The sequence below is a fragment of the Ranitomeya variabilis genome, chromosome 1 (assembly GCF_051348905.1).
Source record: "Ranitomeya variabilis isolate aRanVar5 chromosome 1, aRanVar5.hap1, whole genome shotgun sequence".
Classification (NCBI taxonomy): Eukaryota; Metazoa; Chordata; class Amphibia; order Anura; family Dendrobatidae; genus Ranitomeya; species Ranitomeya variabilis.
In genome coordinates this window covers 517,920,505-517,942,490 of record NC_135232.1, presented here as the reverse complement: position 1 = coordinate 517,942,490, position 21,986 = coordinate 517,920,505, and the positions used below count along the sequence as shown (strand labels likewise).

Genomic DNA, 21,986 nt, shown 5'->3' with positions numbered 1-21,986 from the left:
GCCGCAAACACTAAGTTCGCGGCGGCGCCATGGATACCGCGAAGCCACGCCCATCAACCAAAGAGCATCGCATAAGGCGATATGAGAAAGGGCTGTAACCCTACACATGAAGCCTTCCGGGATTGATGGCTACGACGCTCACTGCGCATGTCAGCAGTTGTCACAATCATGTGATGTAAGGCTTAGTATTGACAGCAAAACAACCTACTTGTCAATGTGCATGCCCGCAGCCCAAGGATCACCGCCGCAGCACTGAGTTTGCGGCGTTGCCATGGAAACCGCAAACACGCCCACCGATCTGAAAATCATATCGCATAAAAAGAACTGTGAAAGGGCTGTAAAAAACACAGAGAGCCTTCTGAAATATGCAGCTACGGCGCTAACTGCACATATCAACAGCTGCAATCCGGCTCTTATTGTACCCATGTAAAAAGCAACTATTCCGCTGTGTGTGTACACATATCCACGGAACCGTGACCAGGCGCCCCATGACCAAACATGTGATGCAGTCATGGTCCGTGAAGCCACTCCCACAGACAGCAAGCCGTAACATGTCAATAAAATAAAAAGCCTTTAATTCCAACACATTATACCGTGAAAGAGCCAACAGTATTAGCGCACATTACACATGTCTAACGCCCGGCCCCTAAGTAGCCTAACTCACCAGTTTATCATGTACATACCCGTTAAGTCCAAAGGGACGCCACAAACATATGCAGCGCCTCCAAAAGGCAAATACAGGCATACCAGCGAGATTAATTCCTTTACAATGGTAATACTACAAAAAATATAGTGTACAACAAGTCACACTAATGGCTACTTCTCGTCACCATAAAATCGCTCTCTACATGAATTGCCAAGTGGTTTCTATAGAAAAAACAATTTGATGGGTATCTGACTCACCGAATACAATATATAAAAAACCAAAAAATCCCAAATACCCATTACAATAAAAACACCAAACATTTAGTAAAAACACTAACTACACAAGAGACACCTCAACGGATCATTATGATCTTTCAAGATACACACAACTGTAAATTATAGTCCACATTTAACCCCCCAGGATGCCGAGAGCCTAGTTTAGAAATCCATTTGAGTTCCTTCTGTTTAAGTAACTTGACTCTATCTCCACCCCTACTGGAGTTTCTGGACACGATGGTGTATAAAGATTGAACTGCCTTAAAAACTGATTTATACGTAAAAGGCACCGATAGGAATAGCCTATTACAATTTAACAGTCACCATCCAAGAAAGATGGTAGAATCCTTGCCCTGGAGCCAGATGCTTAGAGTACGTAAAATAGATACTGATGACTTACTTTTGGACTCTAGATTGGAGGAGATGTGCAATAAATTTCTGGATAGGGGTTATCCCAATGGCACGGTTTTAGAACAGAAGGTAAGGGTGAGAGAGACATCAAGACCTGATGTGAGGAGGAAGAAGGTCAAAATGAAAGATAAACGCATTCCCTTCGTTTCCACTTATAGCACGGCTAGTGGAATGATGAAGAGTATAATACTAAAACATTGGCATATTTTGCAACAAGGATTGCCTGATATTGGTGAGTTGGTATTGGTAGCTTTACTACAGATTACATTATGTGCCAAGTATGATGTATATGATATGGTGTCACAGTTTTAATTGTATTGTTTTTATAGGATGTATATTTTGTGTTGTTTTTTTGTAAATCACTGAACTTTTTATGTAAATTATGTGGGCGGCCTGGGATGAGGTGATTGGTGGGTCATGACCCACTTCCTATTTAAGGCTGCCAGTTTGATTGTCATGTATGCTTGATAAAGACCCTTGAGGTTGAAACGTTGCATTATGGCTTAAATAAAGAAGAATTTCTTTCACCCTGACTGGATGCTGTCCTTCACTTCAACCTATGGTATGTACTCTTCCACTTGGCTCCAGTGGAATTAGGACGTGCATCTGCCTTCACCTGTTTTGCTGTCAGAGTGCTGTCAGCCGCTAAACCTTTATTTTGGACTCATTTAGATCATGTCAGGCAGGTGTTACAGCTTCTCAGATAGAATAAGCTATATGCGAAACTGGAGAAATGTGTATTTTCGGTACAGGAGTTGCCTTTCTTGGGCTATATTGTGTCTGCTTCAGGGTTTAAAATGGACGCCGCTAAGGTGGAAGCGGTGTTGCATTGGGAACAGCCTGATAACCTAAAAGCACTTCAGCGGTTCCTTGGGTTTTCTAACTACTATAGGAAGTTTATCAAAGATTTTTCCATCATTGCTAAACCGCTAACTGACATGACTAAAAAGGGTACCAATTTCTCCGTTTGGCCTGAGGCTGCTGTGTGCGCATTTGAATCTCTTAAAAGCAGGTTTGTTTCGGCTCCCATTCTGGTGCAGCCAGATGTATCGAAACCTTTTGTTGTAGAAGTCGATGCGTCTGAGGTTGGTGTGGGGGCGGTGCTGTCACAAGGCTCATCCTTGAGCGGTTTGCGTCCATGCGCCTATTTTTCCAAGAAACTGTCGCCCGCCGAACGTAACTACGATATCGGCAACAGAGAGTTGTTGGCAATCAAATTGGCCTTTGAGGAATGGCGACACTTCTTGGAGGGGTCGGTTCATTAGGTTACTGTTATTACCGACCATAAGAATTTGCTTTATTTGGAGTCTGCCAAGCGTCTGTCTTTAAGGCAGGCTCGCTGGGCTTTGTTTTTCACGCGGTTCAACTTTGTTGTCACTTACAGACCTGGTTCTAAAAACACTAAGGCGGATGCTTTGTCCAGGTGTTTTCGGGGGGGAGAGCCTCGGGAAGATCCAGTACCCATCTTCCAAAAGGGTGTTGTGGTTTCGGCTCTCACTACCGAGGTTGAGGCTGAGATTGCCGAGGCCCAGGAGGAGGTTCCCGTCAACCACTTAAAGGTTTTGGCAGAGCATCATGATGCTGTCCTGGCTGGCCATCCAGAGGTTAAGGGTACCTTGGAGTTGGTGTCACGTCGGTTTTGGTGGCCCAAGATCCGACAGGACGTGGTCTCATACGTGTCAGCTTGCACCACGTGCGCCAGGACTAAGACGGCTCGCTCCCGTCCTGTTGGCACACTACTTCCTCTCGAGGTACCTAGTAAGCCATGGACGGAAATCTCCATGGATTTTATCACTGACTTGCCCTCCTCAGCTGGGAACACGGTCATCTTGGTGATTGTTGATCGGTTCTCAAAAATGTCGCACTTTGTGTATTTGCCTTTGTTGCCTAATGCTAAGACTCTGGCTCAGGTATTTGTGCAGGAGGTGGTCAGACTTCATGGGGTTCCGTCTGACATCGTTTCTGATAGGGGGTCTCAGTTTGTGTCAAAATTTTGGAAAGCATTTTGTTCACGGCTGGGGATCAAGGTGTCTCATTCTTCGGCCTTTCATCCTCAGTCAAATGGTCAGACTGAGCGTATGAACCAAAATTTGGAACAGTACTTACGCTGCTTTGTTTCGGATAACCAGGAGGAGTGGTCAAAGTTTCTTCCTTTGGCTGAGTTTGCCATCAATAATCACCGCCAGGAGTCGTCTGGGGAGTCTCCTTTTTTTGTGTTTACGGGCTACATCCTCAATTTTGTACTTTGAGTCAGGGGGGCTCTTCCGGCGTCCCGGAGGAAGACCGGTTAGGAGCACAATTATCATCAGTCTGGAGGAGAGTTAAACAGCGCTTGTTGAGTGTGGGTGCTAGGTACAAATGTGTGGCTGACAGTAGGCGTGTGCCAGGTCGGGACCTGAGTGTGGATGACTGGGTGTGGTTATCCACAAAAAACATAAGACTCAATATACCATCCCTTAAATTGGGTCCATGGTTTATTGGTCCATTTAGGGTCACCGCCGTCATTAACCCAGTAGCGTACCGATTGGAGCTTCCTACGGTGTATAAGATACACAACGTGTTCCACAGGTCTCTTTTAAAGAAGGTGGTGGGTTCTGTGGACGCGGCGCCTATGCCACCTCCAGTCTTGGTGGATGGTAATTTGGAATTTGAAGTCTCCAAGGTGGTTGACTCTCGTGTAGTGCGCCGCACTTTACAGTACTTGGTACACTGGCGTGGTTATGGGCCTGAGGAGAGGTCCTGGGTACCAGCCTCGGACGTTCATGCTGATCGGCTGGTCAGTATGTTTCACCACCGCCATCCAGACAAACTGGGTCCTATAAGCCGTGAGGGCCCTGGGGTCCCTCGTAGAAGGCGGGGTACTGTCATTTCGGACGCTGTTCAGACCAGGTCGTTCGACAAACAGCGGTAATTCCGCTTTTGACCACTATGCTCTCATTGGCGTCGGCTAGATTTTATCTAGCTGGTCCGGGGTTAATTTACCTGGTGCTCGGATTGGAAGCTGGGCCATGCCCACTGCCTTTATATAGTTCTCCTGAACATTGGGCGTCGCCGATTATAGCTTCTGTCTTGTGCGTTGTTATCTCGGTCTGGAGTGGTGAGCTAGTAGTTGGAGTATCGTTGCTGGTGGTGTATTTCCCTTTGTCTTATTTACTCCTTCCTATATTTGTATTTATTTTCCCCTGCGCATTTTTAGTGTATTCCTGAGTGACTGTGGCGTGGTGTATATTTTCCATTATCCTTGTCTGTGCTAACTGTGGGTATTGGTGTATTATCTTTTCACTGGGTGGTGGGCGGTGGTTTCAGCCTAGGGTTGAAACAGGAGACAGGGTGAGGGTCGAGGCCTAGACATGCACACCATCAGTGTAAACTCTAGGTAGAGGGTCAGTCAGGATTTCCCTAGTCTGAGGGAAATTGCAGGGGCCAGAACCTGTCATGGGAAGACTAGGTGGGCAAGAGCTAATAACCCGATTAGCTCTTGCCCACCTAGTCTTCCCGTGACAGGTTCTGAGAATGTTTTTTCGTGACATATTGGGCTTCACGTTAGTGGTAAATGTAGGTCGATAATTTTTGCGTTTATTTGTGAAAAAAATGCAAATTTGGCAAAAATTTTGAAAATTTCGCATTTTTCGAATTTTTATTCTGTTAAACGAGAGTTATGTGACACAAAATAGTTAATAAATAACATTACCCATATGTCTACTTTACATCAGCACAATTTTGGAAACAAAATTTTTTTTTGCTAGGAAGTTATAAGGGTTAAAATTTGACGAGCGATTTCTCATTTTTACAATGAAATTTACAAAACCATTTTTTTTAGGGACCACCTCACATTTGAAGTCATTTTGAAGGGTCTATATGGATGAAAATACCCAAAAGTGACACTATTCTAAAAACTGCACCCCTCAAGGTGCTCAAAACCACATTCAAGAAGTTTATTAACTCTTCAGGTGCTTTACAGCAGCAGAAGCAATATGAAAGGAAAAAAACGAACATTTAACTTTTTAGTCACAAAAATAATCTTTTAGCAACAATTTTTTTATTTTCCCAAGGGTAAAAAGAGAAACTGGACCACAAAAGATATTGTACAATTTGTCCTGAGTACGCCGATACCTCATATGTTGGGGGGAACCACTGTTTGGGTGCACGACAGGGCTCGGAAGGGAAGGAGCGCCATTTGATTTTTTCAATGAAAAATTGGCTCCAATCTTTAGCGGTCACCATGTCGCGTTTGGAGAGCCCCTGTGTGCCTAAATATTGGAGCTCCCACACAAGTGACCCAATTTTGGAAACTAGACCCCCCAAGGAACTTATCTAGATGCATAGTGAGCACTTTGAACCCCCAGGTGCTTCACAAATTGATCCGTAAAAAGGAAAAAGTACTTTTTTTCACAAAAAAATTATTTTAGGCTCAATTTGTTCATTTCCACATGGGCAAAAGGATAAAATGGATCCTAAAATGTGTTGGGCTATTTCTCCTGAGTACACTGATACCTCACATGTGGGGGTAAACCACTGTTTGTGCACACAGCAGGGCTCGGAAGGGAAGGAGCACCATTTGACTTTTTGAATGAAAAATTAGCTCCAATCGTTAGCGGACACCATGCCGCGTTTGGAGAGCCCCTGTGTGCCTAAACATTGGAGCTCCACGACATGTGACCCCATTTTGGAAACTAGACCTCCCGTGGAACTAATCTAGACGTGCGGTGACCACTTTAAACCCCCAAGTGCTTCACAGAAGTTTATAACGCAGAGCCGTGAAAATAAAAAATCATTTTTCTTTTCTCAAAAATGATGTTTTAGCAAGCAATTTTTTATTTTTGCAAGGATAACAGGAGAAATTGGACCACAATAGTTGTTGCCCAGTTTGTCCTGAGTATGCTGGTACCCCATATGTGGGGGTAAACCACTGTTTGGGTGCACGTCTGGGCTGGAAGATTGGCTGGAATCAATGGTGGCACCATGTTGCGTTTGGAGATTCCTGATGTGCCTAAACAGTGGAAACCCCTCAATTCTAACTCCAACACTAACCCAAACACACCCCTAACCCTAATCCCAACTCTAGCCATAACCCTATTCACAACCCTAACCCCAACACACCCCTAACCACAACCCTAACCCCAACACATCCCTAACCCTAATCCCAACCCTAACCACAATCCTAACCCCAACACACCCCTAACCACAACCATAACCCTAACCACAAGCCTAATCTTAACCCTATTTCCAACCCTAGCCCTAAATCCAACCCTAACTCTATAATTCCAACCCTAACCCTAAGGCTATGTGCCCACGTTGCAGATTCGTGTGAGATTTTTCCGCAGCATTTTTGAAAAATCCGCAGGTAAAAGGCACTGCGTTGTACCTGCGGATTTCCAATGTTTTTTGTGCGGATTTCACCTGTGGATTCCTATTGAGGAACAGGTGTAAAATGCTGCAGAATCCGCACAAAGAATTGACATGCGGCGGAAAATACAACACAGCGCTTCCGCGCAGTATTTTCCTCACCATGGGCACAGCGAATTTGGTTTTCCATACGTTTACATAGTACTGTAAATCTGATGGAAAACTGCTACGAATCCGCAGCGGCCAGTCTGCTGCGTATCCGCAGCCAAATCCGCACCGTGTGCACATAGCCTAATTCTAAGGGTATGTGCACATGCTGCGGAAAATGCTGCGGATCCGCAGCGTTTCCGCAGCTGCGGGTCCGCAGCAGTTTCCCATGAGTTTACAGTTCAATGTAAACCTATGGGAAACAAAAAACGCTGTGCACATGCTGCGGAAAAAACTGCGCGGAAACGCAGCGGTTTACATTCCACAGCATGTCACTTCTTTCTGCGGATTTTGCAGCGGTTTTACAGCGGCTCCTACAGAAAACCGCAGTTGTAAAACCGCAGTGAAATCCGCAGAAAAACCGCGGTAAATCCGCGATAAATCCGCAGCGGTTTTGCACTGCAGATTTATCAAATCCGCTGCAGAAAAATCCGCAGAGGACCAGAATACGTGTGCACATAGCCTTACCCTAACCCTAATTCTGACCCTAGCCCTAACCCTAACCCTAACCCTAGTTCTAACCCTAACCCTAGTGGAAAAATAAAAGTAAATATATTTTCTTCATTTTATTATTGTCCCTACCTATGGGGGTGATAAAGGGGGGGTTCATTTACTATTTTTTTTATTTTGATCACTGTGATAGGTTTTATCACAGTGATCAAAATGTACATGGAACGAATCTGCCGGCCCGCAGATTCGGCGGGCGCACTGCGCTTGCGCCCGCCACTTTGAAAGATGGCGGCGCCCATGGAACAGATGGATACCAAAAAACACCGGCGCACAGCCATAGCCATCATATGTTGATAGGGGGTGCAAGTAGCAGCATAAGAGCATAACAAGAAAAAGAGTAGAAGAGGCTGCTACAAAATGCACACCACCCAATATGTAACAAAATAGCAAAACACACTTTATTGGCAAAACATAAAAGCACTTAAAATCACTACGTCACTACAGACCACCTGGATACATAACATACATATTTATATACATATACAAGTGATAAATACAGCCTGTCAATATGCCTATAGGATATAGAAACGTATATAATAATACCATCCTACCTAGCGGCTCATGGGGAATCTAAGGGTGACCATATATAATGGTAGCTCATAAAACCCAAAGAAAAGATGTACAAAATAACCAAAAAACGCCCATATATAATAGTGGAAAGGTCCCATAGATAAGTCTAGATCAAGAAAGGCATGGTACCTGCGGTGGAGTATGAACCCACCTATAAACTGGCAAGCTGAAGTATCCAGGGGACTGGGTGGACCATAGCCCCACGCGTATCGCCTCCCGAATGAGGCTTCGTCAGGGGAAGTATGTGGCTAGCCAATGCACAAGTGTGTATGTATATCTCCACAATCATTATTTTAAAGCTCTTACCGGAGTGTGCGTCCAGCTATGAGAACGGGGCTGTGACGCCGCCCCCAGAACGGGAAATGGCGTATCTGAGAGGCCAGGGAGTGAAGCATGTAGAGCGCTGACATACGTACAGAGAAATCCCAGGGAGCACGCATGCGCAGTACGCCCAGTGGAGCGCAGTCGCAGATACAAAAGCGCCTGCATAATTGCCGGCGCTCCCAACGAGATAAGTAACCGCAACAAAAGCGCCGACACAGATACCCCAGCCCACCTGAGAACAGGCGGCCGCACCACAGCGCACATGCGTGAGCCAAACAATAAAAACAAAACAAAAATAGATATAATTGATGGCCCAAAGCATGTAGACCCACTAAACAGAACAGGCCAGCGCGCGTCCGCAACTGTGCCCAGGAAACAATATTAAACCCATATACGTACATATCAAAAATCATATGGGTCACCCCACTGCGTGTGTTCGGGAAATAATCCCAAGCAAGCGCAGATGGGGGGCCAGTATGAAAAAGGACACTGTATGAAAACAATTTATAATTATTAGTAAGCAAGGCTCCACAGATATTATAAGGGGGATAAATATTATACTCCCATAGGGTAAACATAGATGTATTAATGCATTAATACCAGGGAAGGTGGAACCTATATAGAATGCAGCAATTAAGGGGGCAAAGATAAGCCCTACCCATATATGGATGGATACACACACATCGGCCATGGCTGGATTGTAATATTTCACCAGTTTTCATAGGTGAAATATTACAAATTGCTCTGATTGGCTGTTGCACTTTCAACAGCCAATCAGAGCGATCATAGCCACATGGGGGCAAAGCCACCCCCCCTGGGCTAAATTACCACTCCCCCTGTCCCTGCAGATCAGGTGAAATTGGAGTTAACCCTTTCACCCGATATGCAGGGACGCAATCCCTCCATGACGCCACATAGGCGTCACAGGTTGGATTGGAACCGACTTTCATGACGCCTACGTGGCGTCACAGGTCGGGAAGGGGTTAAGGGAGCGGTGTAAGCCTTCTTAGCTGGGAGCCCTGATACCTCATGCAATACCTCCATTTGTTTGTTTTTTTTATTCCAGCCACACTCAGATGGCACAAACATCAGTTAAATACAGTACTATTGGTAGAAAAATGTAAGAAAAGTAAAACAGGTAGTTGACTGAAAGTCCAGCCCCTACGAGCAATACTTACACAGGGAACCCACTAGATGGAGACACAACTTGGAGTTTCCACATTTCAGAAAATAATTGTCACACAGCACTAAAGTGGCTTAAATTTCCACAGAATAGAAATAGTATAATAGGCCTCTGACACACCTTTCACTACAGCCTACCCACCAGATGAAGACCCAACTTGGAGTCTCCACATTTAAAAATAATTGCTTGTAACATCAGCAGCAGAAGTAACAGCAGACACAGAAGACACCACAAAGATGGCACAGACTGCAATAACGCGAGAATAATGCATGACACTAAAAACCAAACCATCGCCTAGTCTGCCCACTGGGGTGCAAAAGTCATTGGAGATCCATAACTTGTTCATTTTGATGAAAGTTAGGTTATCTACACCTTCAGGGGACAGCTGGATGCGCTTATCCGTCAGGACACCACCAGTAGCGCTGAAGACACGTTCTGAGAGAACGCTGGCTGTTGGGCATGATAAAATCTCCCAGGCGTGACAGGTGAGCTTCGGCCACTCCTCCATTTTTGAAAACCAAAATGCAAAAGGATCCAATGGCATTGATATTGACCTTCAAATACTCCTGCACCATCCTCTCCAGTCGTTCACAACGTGTGAGACTTGTACTCTGTTCTGTTGGCGCACGGGCTGGTCTAAAAAATGTGTGAAACGACTCACAGAAATTGCTTTTGCCACATACACTGCTGCTAATGTTTTTGCAATGACGCGTTCCCGGAGTTGGATGTCTAAAACTGGGATGTACACTTTGAAGGCCCTAGAGGAGGTGGAGGAGCCAGAAGCAGTGGAAGAAGTGTTAGATAAAGAGGTTTGTCCCGCAAGCCTTGGGGAATTAAAGACTTGTGGAGCAGCCCCTTGACCACCTACCTCACAGCCACCAGAAACACCTAGTGTCTAGTCAGCAAGATATACCCCCCTGGCCATGTTTGCTTGTCTAGCTGTCAGTGGCAAGCTGCACCCTGGCAGACATAGATTTTCTCAGGGAATGGGTGATGTTGTCTGTGACATGCTGGTGTAGTGCAAGCACAGCTTTTTTAGAGCAATAATGGCGACTGGGCAACTGGTGCTGAGGGACTGTGACTGCCATCAACTTTCTGAAACTGTCTGTATCCACTAAGTGGAAAAGCAGCATTTCCATGGCTAACAGATTGGAGATGTTGGAGTTCAAGCTCCTAGCTTTGCCATGTGTAGGAGGAAATATTTTTTTTTACGTGACTACAACAGCAGAATTGAGGGCTGGCTGCTGTGGTGAGAGAGGGTTGAGCAGGGAGAGCAGGACAAACTGCTGTACTGTAAGTTAGGTGCAGGCTGAGATGTTATGGTGGATTGATAAATATGTGTTGTGCTAGGCGACCCAAGAAAAGCAGTCATGTCCACTTCCATAACAGCTGACAGGCTCTCACTCACTCCGACTGTGGGGGGTAAGCAAGTGGATTTTCTGGGGCCGGAGACCTGTGTGGTGTGAGAACACTTGGCACAGTAACGGATAAGGGAAAAGTAGAAGATGTGGTTGATTGGACTGCCGGTGGTTGGCAAAGCCCGCAAGTCGGTATTTTAGCGCAATGAGATTCTGAGACTAATATATGCTTATCGCGCATGTGGCGGTACATACAGTACAGACCAAAAGTTTGGACACACCTTCTCATTTAAAGATTTTTCTGTATTTTCATGACTATGAAAATTGTACATTCACACTGAACGCATCAAAACTATGAATTAACACATGTGGAATTATATAATTAACAAAAAAGTGTGAAACAACTGAAATTATGTCTTATATTCTAGGTTCTTCAAAGTAGCCACCTACTGCTTTGATGACTGCTTTGCACACTCTTGGCATTCTCTTGATGAGCTTCAAGAGGTTGTCACTGGGAATGGTTTTCACTTCACAGGTGTGCCCTGTCAGGTTTAATAAGTGGGATTTCTTGCCTTATAAATGGGGTTGGGACCATCAGTTGTGTTGTGCAGAAGTCTGGTGGATACACAGCAGATAGTCCTACTGAATAGACTGTTAGCTGCTTTTTTCTTGCCATAATACAAATTCTATGTAAAGAAAAACGAGTGGCCATCATTACTTTAAGAAATGAAGGTCAGTCAGTGAGAAAAATTGGGAAAACTTTGAGTGTCCCCAAGTGCAGTGGCAAAAACCATCAAGCGCTACAAAGAAACTGGCTCACATGAGGACCACCCCAGGAACGGAAGACCAAGAGTCACCTCTGCTTCTGAGGATAAGTTTATCCGAGTCACCAGCCTCAGAAATCGCAGGTTAACAGCAGCTCAGATTAGAGACCAGGTCAATGCCACACAGAGTTCTAGCAGCAGACACATCTCTACAACAACTGTTAAGAGGAGACTTTGTGCAGCAGGCCTTCATGGTAAAATAGCTGCTAGGTAAACACTGCTAAGGACAGGCAACAAGCAGAAGACACTTGTTTGGGCTAAAGAACACAAGGAATGGACATTAGACCAGTGGAAATCTGTGCTTTGGTCTGATGAGTCCAAATTTGAGATCTTTGGCTCCAACCACCATGTCTTTGTGCGATGCAGAAAAGGTGAACAGATGGTCTCTACATGCCTGGTTCCCACCGTGAAGCATGGAGGAGAAGGTGTGATGGTTTGGGGGTGCTTTGCTGGTGACACTGTTGGAGATTTATTCAAAATTGAAGGCATACTGAACCAGCATGGCTACCACAGCATCTTGCAGCGGCATGCTAATCCATCCGGTTTGTGTTTAGTTGGACCATCATTTACTTTTCAACAGGACAATGACCCCAAACACACCTCCAGGCTGTGTAAGGGCTATTTGACCAAGAAGGAGAGTGATGGGGTGCTACGCCAGATGACCTGAATATAAGACATAATTTCAGTTGTTTCACACTTTTTTGTTAAGTATATAATTCCACATGTGGTAATTCATAGTTTTGATGCCTTCAGTGTGAATGTACAATTTTCATAGTCATGAAAATACAGAAAAATCTTTACATGAGAAGCTGTGTCCAAACTTTTGCTCTGTACTGTACATGTAGTTGTCAAATTATTGCAATTTTTGCCCCTACAGATTTTTATTTTTGCTAATTTCCTAGATAACCTGAGTTGGTTCATCCTTTGACTTCTCATAAATGGCCCAGGCTAGGCAATCCTTGCCGCACCTGCAAACTGCATACTTATGACCGATGCTGGCTACAGCCAGGGTTGTGGCTGAGGATGCAGTGCTTGTCATGTCTGCATTACTTCATGTCTGTGTGGGAAGCTGCTATGTAACATCCTTGTCTTCCTCCTCCTCCAGCTCCTCATCGGGATCACCTCCACCCCCGGTGGTTAATGTCTGCTGATGAGGGTCTGGATTCTGCTCGGACCCTACTACTTCCAGCCCTGGATCCAACATGAAAATATTTTGGGCATCGGTACAAATGCTTTCCTCCTCTGGATTCTGGGATTCTTTGGAGCAGACCTCTAATACCTGTGGAATAGAATGTGTGACCAGCTCTGCAGAATGACCCATTTGTGGTACCCCACAATCAGTTGGCGTTTGGAAAGGAGGAGAGGCCACTTGATGCAGGGCTTGCCATCCACTGGAGCACATGGTCTTTCTGAGACTCATCTACAAGACGGACTGCTGTGCAGCTGCCAAAGAAAGGGAGTCAAGTAGCCCATTCAGTAACAGAAGTTGTCAGAGGTCTTTGGATAAGATGAGACAGTGTTTGTTCAGTTGAGCTTTCATTAACATTAACACCTAACCCAAGAACACGTCGAATACCAAGCTTATTCCCCTTCCACCATGACCTTGCTTTTTCCCACTCATGTTGTATGTACCCTTCCCCTCTTTTCCCAGCTGTTTCATAACCCTAGATCCAGTCAGTCACCTGTAACTAAATTGAAAATCAGTATTTATTGGCTGATATGGTGTGGCTAGACCACAGAATTAGCACAAAAGATTTTGATTATGAAATGAGGTCTGGTGCCTTCACAAGAGTATTATCCAAAACAATTTGGATTATAAAAAATGAGACCTGGTGACTGCACCAGACTATTATTCAAAACTATTTGGATTATGAAATGAGGCCTGGTGCCTGCACCAGACTGTTATCCCAAATTACTTGGATTGTGAAATGAGGTCTGGTGCCTGCACCAGACTATTATCTCAAACGATTTGGATTATGAAATGAGGCCTGGGGCCTCCACTAGAGCATTAGCTCAATTTTGATTAGGAAATGTGGCCATTGGATTCCTCACTGCAACACATTTTTATCCCAAATGGTTTGGATTAGCTAATTGGTCCTTTAGGCCGTGCCCCAATATTAGGCCTAATGATTTTTAAGTGGAAATCTGGCCTTCTGACTTTCCACTGAAACAGTGTTATCCCAAACGATATGGAGTAGCTGATTGGGCCTCGTGGTTGCACCCCAATATTATGCCTAACAATTTTTAAGTGGAAATCTGGCCTTCTGATTTGCCACTGAAGTACAGTTTTATCACCAGCTATTTGGATTAGCTAATTGGCCCTCCAGACTGCACTCCAATTTTAGGCCTAAGGATTTTTTAAGTGGAAATTTGGCCTTCTGATTTTCCACTGAAACACAGTTTTATCACAAACTATTTGGATTAGCTAATTGGCCCTGCAGGCTGCACCCCAATATTAGGCCTAATGATTTTTTAAGTGGAAATCTGGCCTACTGATTTGTCACTGGAGCACAGTTTTATCACAAACGATTTGGAGTAGTAAAGTGGTGGCTCCTGAGACTGCCACACAGTGTATGTACAATCTATCGTATTTTTCAGACTATAAGATGCACCGGACCATAAGACGCACCCCAAATTTTGGGGTGGAAAATAGCAGAAAAAAGATTTTTATAAGATGGGGTTTGTCTTATTGTCCAAATTTAAGGTATCTTACCTGAGGGCCAGCGGTGGTAGAGCGGGGGTCACAGAAGGCATGGTCCCTTACTCAGGAAGCCAGTGGCAGCAGAAGTGGGGCAATGTTGCAGTCCTGGGGTGCGATGCTGCAAGTCCGGTGTCGGCGGTGAGGTAGAGCATGGAGCAGGGTCCCTTCCTGAGGATTCCGGCGGCAGCATAAGTGGGGCAATGCTGCAGTCCTGGGGAAAAAAGTATTTAGTCAGCCACCAATTGTGCAAGTTCTCCCACTTAAAAAGATGAGAGAGGCCTGTAATTGACATCATAGGTAGACCACAACTATGAGAGTCAAAATGAGAAAACAAATCCAGAAAATCACCTTGTCTGATTTGGCAAGATTTATTTTGCAAATTATGGTGGAAAATAAGTATTTGGTCACCTAAAAACATGCAAGATTTCTGGCTCTCACGGACCTTGTAACTTCTTCTTTAAGAGGCTCCTCTGTCCTCCACTCATTACCTGTAGTAATGGCACCTGTTTTAACTTGTTATCAGTATAAAAGACACCTGTCCACAACCTCAGTCACACTCCAACCTCCACTATGGTGAAGACCAAAGAGCTGTCGAAGGACAACAGACACCAAATTGTAGCCCTGCACCAGGCTGGCAAGACAGAATCTGCAATAGGCAAACAGCTTGGTGTGATGAAATCAACTGTGGGAGCAATAATAAGAAAATGGAAGACATACAAGACCACTGACAATCTACCTCGATCTGGGGCTCCACGCAAGGTCTCACCCCGTGAGGTCAAAATGTTCACAAGAACGGTGAGCAAAAATCCCAGAATCACATAGGGGGACCTATTGAATGACCTACATAGATCTGGGACCACCGTAACATAGGCTACTATCAGTAACACACTACGCAGCTAGGGACTCAGATCCTGCAGTGCCAGACGTGTCCCCCTTGGTAAGCCAATACATGTCCGGGCCCATCTGAAGTTTGTTAGAGAGCATTTGGATTATCCAGAAGAGTATTGGGAGAATGTCATATGATCTGATGAAACCAAAGTAGAACTACTTAGTACAAACAAAACTTGTCAAGTTTGGATGAGACAGAGTGCTGAGTTGCATCCAAAGAACACCATACTTATCGTGAAGCATGAGGGTGGCAACATCATGCTTTGGGGCAGTTTCTCCTCAAAGGGACCAGGACGACAGATCCATGTACATGGAAGAATGAATGGAGCCATGTATAGCGAGATTTTGAGTGCAAACCTCCATCTATCAGCAAGGGCACTAAAGATGAAACCTGAATGGGTCTTTCAGCATGATAATGATTTCAAGCACACCACCAGGGCAATGAAGGAGTGGCTTCGTAAGAAGCATATGAAGGTCCTGGTGTGGCCTAGCCGGTCTCCAGATCTCAACCCCATAGAAAACCTTTGGAGGGAGTTGAAAGTCCGTGTTGCCCAGCGACAGGCCCAAAACATCACTGCTCTAGAAGAGATCTGCATTGAGGAATGGGCCAACATACCACCAACAGTGAGTGCCAACCTTGTGAAGACTTACAGAAAACGTTTGACCTCTGTCATTGCCAACAAAGGATATATAGCAAAATATTGAGATGAACTTTTGTTAATGACCAAATACTTATTTTCCACCATAATTTGCTAAATAAATCTTGCCAAATCAGACAAGGTGATTTTCTGGATTTGTTTTCTCATTTTGACTCTCATAGTTGTGGTCTACCTATGATGTCAATTACAGGCCTCTCTCATCTTTTTAAGTGGGAGAACTTGCACAATTGGTGGCTGACTAAATACTTTTCCCCCACTGTATCTTTATGCATATTGTACAGTCCATTTTGCATTTTCAGCTGTTTGCTTTTTATTTTACCCCATTCCTGACATAGGACATAATACAACAGCTGAGCATGCATCATACCTCAAATGCTGGCGAAGAATAGGCTAATTCTGTGCTGCAGATAGATGACTGATAAACAGGAGTTACAGATCCTGGAATACAGTTTATTTGTCAACGAAATTCTGGAGGGTTTGTGCATACGGATTCCGGTGGTCCCTACCTTCTACTTGCTACCAAAGATTCACAAGAATCAAATTGATCCCCCTGGGTGTCCGATTGTCTCTGGCATAGGAGGGCTTTGCGATCCGATATGTCAATTCATTGAGTACTATTTGCACCCCATAGTTGAGACGCTGCCCTCCTATGTCAGGGATATCTGCAATCCCTGATCCTGGAACTGTTGGAATTCGTCTTGACGCACAATTATTTCACCTTTAGACAAATTTTACCTACAATGCCGTGGCACTGCGATGGGCGCGGCGTGCGCGCCATCTTACGCTAATCTCTTTCTCGGCTTTTGGGAGAGGGACATTTTCGGGGATGGCGCGTGCGCCACCACCCAGGCGCAGTGCTGGTACAGGTATATCGATGACGTCTTTATCATCTGGCAGGTCCTGAGCAGGGCTTCTTGGACTTCATCCGTGGACTTAATCATAATAACCGCAACATCAAACTGACATATAAATTGGCGGCACGTGAAATTGACTTCTTGGATATTAAGGTCACGGTAGGTGTGGATGGCATGATTCAAACGGATATGTTCCGTAAAGAAACATCCGTTAATTCATTACTTCATGCCACATCCGCACATACCTCTTCAACAATCTGTGCAGTACCGATTGGTCAGTTTCTGAGAATGAAACGAATCTGCTCCACAGATGTCGCTTTCGAGGGCCAAGCTCGGGACCTTAGACAACGGTTCCAGGATCGGGGGTACAACAGGAGGTCTATCAATAAAGGATACTCTCGTGCAAAGGGTACTAATCGCCGACAGCTTCTTTCTAAGACCCATCCTCGTGACCGTGGAGATCCACAGTTGAGGTGTATTATGACATATAACAATCAATGGGATAACATTAGACAGAGTCTGGATAGACACTGGTCCATGTTGCTAACGGACAAAATATTGAAAGGGCTCTTACCAGATAGACCCCTCCTAACTGCTAGGAGAGGTCGTAACTTGAAAAACCTACTCGTCAGAAGCCACTATACAGTGAACACACCAAATATATTTGGGGTGGGTCCTTAGAGATGGGGATGCTACCCATGTGGCTCTTGTCTGGCGTGTAATAATATTGTGCGAGCTACCAACTTCAAATCAGCGGATGGAGGTAGGGACTACCGGATCACGTGTTATGTATCATGTAGTACCACACATGTGGTTTATTACGCAATGTGTACCTGTGACTTAATCTACATTGGTCTCACTTCGCGTGAATTACGCATCAGGGTTCGAGAACATGTTAGGGACATCAGAGCAGCCAGGGATGTGCCTGACATTTCGACTCTTAAGACTATCCCGCGGCATTTTAAGGTACATCATAACTGCGATCCACGTGCGCTTAGTATTCGTGGTATCCACAGGGTTCGTCTGGGCATTAGGGGTGGCACTGGTGATTATAAAAAAAACGCTAGCCCAGATGGAGTGCCGCTGGATAGTCTCACTTGGAACTATGGCACCGCAGGGACTGAATGAGAAACTCTCTTTTGTTCCCTTCCTATAACTCTCTAAAAAATCCCCTTTGCATACCATGATGCGTGATTAGTTTGGTCCGGTTTAAACTCATCGCTATATTGTTTTCCCTATTTTTCCTTGTTTTTAATTGTTGCTGCTGTTTTTCTCTTTTTGTATTCTAATTTTAATATTTTTATTTTCATATTTAGTGTTGATTCATTGCAAATACTTTACTGATGAAAACTATTTTTGGAGGGGACTGATATTGTCCAACTTAAACCTGGCACCACTTTGGGGACAAGCACCATATTGCACGGACAGCGACTTGGATGAAGTCTTTATAGGCTCAATATGAAGTAATGCTGCGCGCTTTTTACCTATGCGACAGTATTTATATATACAATGTACCAATACCTTATTGATGTCTGCTTATATCCTATGCGATGCTTTGCTTATGGTGGGCTTTTTACTTTTGTTACATCTGTGGTTTGTATGTTTATCTTGCATGCCCACTTTCTAGCCTTTAAGTAAGATGGCGACCGCGGTGTGCCCATGCGCAGTGGACTCGGAATTAGCGCACGCCCCTGATGGCACCTATTGGGTGAGGAGTGAGTCACTAACGTCAGGGGAGTGTTTTCTCTCCCGGACCCTCTCCTCCCCTGTGCTCGCCGGATGTGACGTGTCTGCGATCCGGGATCCGCCTCCCATGCGCCCCGGTGAGCGGCGCCAATTGTTATCAGCTGTGCCGGGTATTTTAAAAGCTGTCCCCTCTGGTGGCAACCCATACAAGCCTCCCGAGGAAGCTAAAAAAGCAAAACGTGCGCCGGGGCTAACGGATCTAGCGGCATACTTGACCCATATGGGTAAGCACTATGTATAGTGTTATCGTGTGGCACTATTGCTATGCACTTTCTGCACTTTATGATGTGAGTTATTTTTTCACCGGTCCTAAGCTTTGAGACTGTATCTATATATGGGCAGTGCCGTAGTTCTCAATAGGGCAGGAGTCGGGCTATATATATGTGCCCGACAGGCCGGTGTAGTATGTGAGGTGCATTTCTATGCACAGCACCTCTTGTACACCACAGGGTGCTGATATGTTTACATGATACTGCTGCTTCCGTTTTTTCTGTGTCATCACCATTTGCCTGTCATTTTCATTGGATATTTTTGTGTATTTGTCTTTTTTATATAATAAAGATTATTATTGTTTGTTAGCTTGTGTATTTGATGAGTTATTATCTAGGGGCATCATACTCCATTTCTCTATAGGTTTGCATGACTATGGGAGTTGTCCTATTGGCCAGTTTTGAATTTGGCATCCGCACCCTGAGGAGGTTGTTCAATTAACTATTGCACTGTGTCTGTTCACAGCGTTTCCTACCAACCAAATGGACCATAAAGCACATGAAAGGACATGGCTTTCTAAGCTTGATCAGGTTTTTGGTCATGACCTTGGTATGGTTTTAAACACAAGGGAGATGGACGAATTGGTAACTAAGCTCAAGTACCTCTTCAACAAGAAAATACGTTTATGGTGGAATAGGGCCTTTTTGGAACGTTATTTGGCAAAAGGTTTGATACCGAGGGGCCTCCGTGTCCAAGTCTTTCCATCCTTTACTATGGAGGATGAGGGATTAAGGAAACAATGGGAAGATTTGTCCTCTACTTGTTCTAGGGGCTATATGAGTTTGTTAATCAAATCAAATACAACAACAATTCAGGAGGTGGAATTGGAGATTAATACCTTACAAGATACCCTTATGAACAAATTATCCACTGAGGCAATGTCAAATTTGAATAAAGAACTTGAAAAAGACTTCCAGAAACGGGAGAAAGAGATAGTGGCATCTAAAACAAAAAAGTACCAACGAGACACGGTGGACTACAAAAATAATTATGTATATAGATGGAGGAAAAAACAGAGTTCCAGTCAATCGGTATCTAGAAACCATCGTAACTCATTTTCCTCTGCCTCCTCAATGGATGATGAACCCTCAACGAGTGGTCTTCTGCAAAATGTCCACCAAGAAAGGCTTGGTATGGGGAAATCTGGACCACAAAAGGGGAAATCTTATAATAAGAGAAAATTAACCCCACCCCAGTCCCAGGAAAAGAAATCTAAAACAAATAACGCACTAGAGGTAATTAACCTTTCCACACACGTGTTAACTAAAGCACAACTAGAGGTCTTGAGCTTAGGTCTTACCTTCGTTCCTACTAACAATTTTAATTATTTTTCAGCAATGAAGGACATCCAGCTGTTTCTGAGAAAAATTCTGCTACGGAAACTTCATGCTAAACCGGCAGATAGTATTGTCTCTGAAACTGTGACTGAACAAGAAGTTCTCTCTATTCTGGAGGAACTAGAACGTGAGAATTTCTCAAACTCACCAGTTACCTTCCCTACTTCTATTGTGCCGAGATCTACCACAATCCCCCCCTTTTCTTTACGCCCGTCGATCGAAATCTTTAACAAACTAGTCCTAGATGACCTCAAATCATTCTCTAGTACTCATAGAGGGGACAATTTGACACGGGCTCACCGCCTAGCTCTTAAAGAGTTGGGGCTGATACGGGATATTGTGATCAAACCAGCAGACAAGGGGGGGAATGTGGTCATCTGGCCAACATTTAAGTATGAAAGGGAGGCCCTATGTCAATTGAGAGATCGGGATTCATACTCCATTCTACCATCTAATCCCACGATGGGCTTCTCTAGAGATATTTTTGAGATCCTTGATAAGGCATTGTCACAGGGGATTATACCCAAAAAAAATTCTGGAGGGTTTGTGCGTACGGAATCCGGTGGTCCCTACCTTCTACTTGCTACCAAAGATTCACAAGAATCAAATTGATCCCCCTGGGCGTCCGATTGTCTCTGGCATAGGAGGGCTTTGCAATCCGATATGTAAATTCATTGAGTACTATTTGCACCCCATAGTTGAGACGCTGCCCTCCTATGTCAGGGATACTACGGACGTCCTGGGGAAGCTCAATGGTCTTCATCTAGAGCCTGGTATGTTCTTAGCAACAGTGGATGTAGAATCCCTTTACACCAGTATTGGTCACATGGATGGGCTGGAGGCAGTGGCTTACTTCCTGGACATGAGTAATTTGGACCAGGATCTGCGATCCCTGATCCTGGAACTGTTGGAATTCATCTTGACGCACAATTGTTTCACCTTTAAAGAAAAATTTTACCTACAATGCCGTGGCACTGTGATGGGTGCGGCGTGCGTGCCATCTTATGCTAATCTCTTTCTCGGCTTTTGGGAGAGGGAGATTTTCGGGGATGGCGCGTGCGCCGCCGCCCAGGCGCAGTGCTGGTACAGGTATATCGATGACGTCTTTATCATCTGGCAGGTCCTGAGCAGGGCTTCTTGGACTTCATCTGTGGACTTAATCATAATAACCGCAACATCAAACTGACATATAAATTGGCGGCACGTGAAATTGACTTCTTGGATATTAAGGTCACGGTAGGTGCGGATGGCATGATTCAAACGGATGTGTTCCGTAAAGAAACATTCATTACTTCATGCCACATCCGCACATACCTCTTCAACAATCCGTGCTGTACCGATTGGTCAGTTTCTGAGAATGAAACGAATCTGCTCCACGGATGTCGCTTTCAAGGACCAGGCTCGGGACCTTAGACAACCGTTCTAGGATCGGGGGTACAGCAGGAGGTCTATCAATAAAGGATACTCTCATGCAAAGGGTACTAATCGCCGACAGCTTCTTTCTAAGACCCATCCTCGTGACCGTGGAGATCCACAGTTGAGGTGTATTATGACATATAACAATCAATGGGATAACATTAGACAGAGTCTGGATAGACACTGGTCCGTGTTGCTAACGGACAAAATATTGAAAGGGCTCTTACCAGATAGACCCCTCCTAACTGCTAGGAGAGGTTGTAACTTGAAAGACCTACTCGTCAGAAGCCACTACACAGTGAACACACCAAATATATATGGGGTGGGTCCTCAGAGATGGGGATGCTACCCATGTGGCTCTTGTCTGGCGTGTAATAATATTGTGCGAGCTACCAACTTCAAATCAGCAGATGGAGGTAGGGACTACTGGATCACGTGTTATGTATCATGTAGTACCACAC

The 21,986-nt window shown here is 44.7% G+C and overlaps 1 long non-coding RNA gene across 1 annotated transcript; it reads left to right on the top strand.

The window, feature by feature from the left end:
* Positions 1 to 1,674: 1,674 nt before the first annotated feature.
* Positions 1,675 to 20,376, top strand: LOC143766309 (uncharacterized). The gene is made up of 3 exons (XR_013213557.1): positions 1,675 to 1,894; positions 18,073 to 20,007; positions 20,108 to 20,376. It is a non-coding gene; the product is annotated as an uncharacterized LOC143766309 (long non-coding RNA).
* Positions 20,377 to 21,986: the final 1,610 nt, after the last annotated feature.